Source organism: Apus apus, chromosome 2, assembly GCF_020740795.1.
Source record: "Apus apus isolate bApuApu2 chromosome 2, bApuApu2.pri.cur, whole genome shotgun sequence".
Classification (NCBI taxonomy): domain Eukaryota; kingdom Metazoa; phylum Chordata; class Aves; order Apodiformes; family Apodidae; genus Apus; species Apus apus.
The window spans coordinates 68,807,634-68,811,232 of record NC_067283.1 but is presented as its reverse complement, the minus strand read 5'-3'; the positions used below and the strand labels follow the sequence as shown (position 1 = coordinate 68,811,232).

Here is a 3,599-nt window from a genome sequence, read left to right as displayed (position 1 = left end):
TATTTTTCTTCTTTTTTTCCTCATTATTTTAGGATCCTTCCAAAAATTAAAATGGGGGGGGGGGGGGGGGGCGGGGAGGGGCATGGAAATGAGGGAGACCAAGGAAAACAACTTAAATGAGCACCATTTATTACAAATTATCGGTCACATTGACACACATTTTGCTTAAACTGTTACTTGCTTTGAGGATGCAGGCCCAAAAGTAAACACAAATTACACTCCCGGGTGCAGCACATCCCCAAACCCTCTCATTCCAGGAGCCTTTGCAGCTGGCATAGCTGATGGATAGTTAGATAACCAAGTGTAGGGTAGCATATGGGATTAGGATCCTGGGTTGGACAGTGTGGAGTCCTGTTTGGGGGGGACTGGAAGTGTAGGGAAAGGACCAGGTGTAGGGTTGAGTTCTGATTTGGAAAGGTATGGGCAGGACTCAGAGCCACAAGAGGGTCCTGGAGATGAGCACAGGCTCATGAAGGATGACAGCAAGCACTGGGCTGTATACATCATCTTGGAGAGTTTAAGCATGCACAGCTAGGGCAGCTGGCCACACAGAAGCTCTTGACACATGGCCTCCATCCACACACACACACTGTGGCTCAAACAAATTCCTGAGAAGCAAGAACATCCCTGCTTCATAGATGACCAACACCAGAGAGCAGCCAACCGCTAGCAGCAAGGGATAGTCCCTTGTTTTCCTCCCAGGCAGTGAAATTCTCACCTGCCATTCCAGAAAAGGTGAGCAAGTCTTTGATGTCTGACTTGCATTAGGGAGGCTTAGCACTGTTGAACATGAACCAGCAAGCACCACAAAATGGAATAAAGCACATTTAGCAGGCTGCTGTCTCAGCCCATTTCTATTACACCCTAACCTGAAGAGGGGAAAAAAAAAAAAAAAAGAGAGAGAGAGACAGTCAGATGGGCTCATCACAGCTTTGGCCAACACAACCCAGAGCAGGGTTCAACCCAAGTGTAGATGCTGGTTTGGAAGCAGTTCATCCAAGTCACCACTGTTGCCATGTTTAGGTCTTCATAACTAATAAAAGACACAAGCTCAGTTTTTTCTCCTCATGTTAGTAGCCCTTTAGATTCACCTCTTCCTGTGATCCCCCATAAGATATCAGAAGAGCTAGACCTTGAGGAGAAGCTAACAAAACCACATTCAGCAGCAGCACTCACACAAGAGTCCACTTGCTCAGCTCTATTCCACCACAACCACACAACAAAAGCATGACTAAAACCCAAATTCCTTCCACCAAGCTTCTTGGTCTGTTATCAGATGAAAAGCAAAACCAGTGGTAGTTTTAGTACTTCTGCTTGAAATCGATCCCATAAAAGCAAAGATTCTCTTAATTAAATATATTGGGCTCCTTATACCCTGGGGCACACCTGGAGGCACCCCTAATCCCACCACAACAAATGAGACAGGCTTCACCTCCTCACAGTGCTCCCCTAGAGCATCTGTAGCAGAAGATGCTGGAAGCCTCAGCTGCCTACAAGGCAGGAATTTTATCTCTGAAGCAACAGAAAATAGGACTCAGTTTCATAAACCCACAGTGGCTCCATTTTATTCTTTTGGTAATGCTCTGCAGCATGAGAAATGGGAGTGAGGGGAGCAGGATATCTAAAAGTTGGCATTAAAAAAAGTTTTGTCCCAGCAGAGGACACTGAGAAGGTAAACCATGAATCTATTTTTACCCTCAACTCTCATGCAACAGACTATGATGAAGGATATGCTGAGACTATAGACCCCCATCTCTTTGGTAGGTTGTTCTCAATTAACCTTCCCAGGACTAAAAAATGCCCAAGACAGATGGGATGGGAGTCTGATCCCCAGGAGCTCCCACAAGGCTCAGACAAATGTAACAATTGGTGTGCTACAAATACACTCAGTAATCGGTTAAACCTGAAATAAAGCAGTTACTACAATGTTTCTACCAAGACACACAGAGCCCAGTCAGAGGCTCCTGTATCTCAGCAGGCAAAGTCCAAGATGGCCAGACACGAACAGCTATTTTACAGCAGAACATCCCTAGATGAGCATGAAGGTCCACTCAGAAATCTGGCTCTTGCCCACCCAGCCTCATTACATGGCTACAGACTGCAGAGACCCTTGTTTCTGCAGAGCCGTGGGACGGGCCTCCCCTGGAGAACAGCACTCAGACTAACGTGGCACGTGCCACAGTGTTCAGCCAGCTCAGAACAGGAAAGCCTTACTGAACCCCACAGGATGGATGCAGCACCTTCCTCACACAGCGCAGGAGAGCTGGTCGTGGCAGACACGAGGACAGAAAGTCATATGTTGTCCTCTGGGACAGTGAGGGCAAAGTCTTGCTTGAATTGCTCTGCCAGCTTTCCGGATTGTTCCAGTTTGCCCTCACTACCCACACCTCCAGGGAGGGCCCCAAAAACAAGTACTCTGGCCTGGTTCTGGCTAGGTAATGCAGAGCCACTTCCAATTCAGAATTGGGAAAAAAAAATATTATCAAGCAATCCTCTGCATACTATCACCCACAGAGTTGACTTTCTGCTGTCTGATCTCTTTTTTTGCTGCTCAGCCTTGACTTTCTTTTGAGGCAGGGACACTCTGTGGCCCTTGAGCACTGTCGTAACCTATGGAGAACAGCCACAGTATTAGCAGGTACATTCAAGCCCAGCTCCCCAGTTGTCTCCCCTCTAATATAAACATATTAGGAGCTGGCCTTAAACTGGATCTGAACTCAAGCATACTGGTGTCTATAACAATCTCCCCAAAAGAGTACAAGAAAAAAATACAGAAGGAACAAAAAATTGTGAGGGGGGGAAAGCATGGAAAAAAAGTCAGAAATAAAGCTTCTTTTGTTCTGCTCTTAACACTTAAAGTGAGATGCAAGATGTTTGCACAGAAAGATCCTGCCCATGAGACCTTCAGACTTTCTTCTCCTCCCTCTGCCTCTACTCCATGGCATTACTGCATTCCTCACCCATGTTACCTCCTCCCAGCAGCTCTTCAAGTACTTCCCCAGCCAGTGAGACTGAGCAAGAACACCACATTCACCAAGTGAGCCCCCCACCAGATACCAGCCATGGAGCCTAAAAGGATCAGAGGAACAATTCATTTCAGCCAGGAGACTAATTGCCAAGAAGGATTCAAGCATCTCCAGCTGGGGGAGAAGAGGGGAACACTGAACAAAGAGACCAGACAGAGAAGAGGCTTCCCAAAGGACCCAGCCCGAGGCTCAAAGGGATTTCTGCCAGTGGGGTATTTTGTTAAGGATTGCAAAGCTACTCAGTCTGCCAGGCATGAGCCTGAAAGATGGTAAAGCATTCCCTGTTGGCCCTGTGATAATGCCTGTACTATCTAGTTATACAATAAGCCTTAGGTTGTTTTCCTAAACCAGGCAGCAGCTGGCAAAGCTAAAATAAGCTACTGTTGTCTCACACTGCAGTAAAGCAGCCTCACACATACTTTCCTTCTTCCACTCAAGCCTCACAGAAGATACTGATGCCATCAATGCAAGAGCAGGGCACTCCCAGACCAAGCAGGGAACAACTTAAAAGAGGTTCAAACTCCAACTGCTTTGATCAGGAGAGTGGCTCCACCAGAGCCAAAATAAATGTTT

At 46.8% G+C, this 3,599-nt stretch overlaps 1 protein-coding gene across 2 annotated transcripts in view; it reads right to left on the bottom strand.

Moving 5' to 3' along the window:
* The window catches only part of F13A1 (coagulation factor XIII A chain), a 280,265-nt gene that overhangs the window by 182,502 nt on the left and 94,164 nt on the right, over positions 1-3,599 (bottom strand). The window lies entirely within an intron of this gene.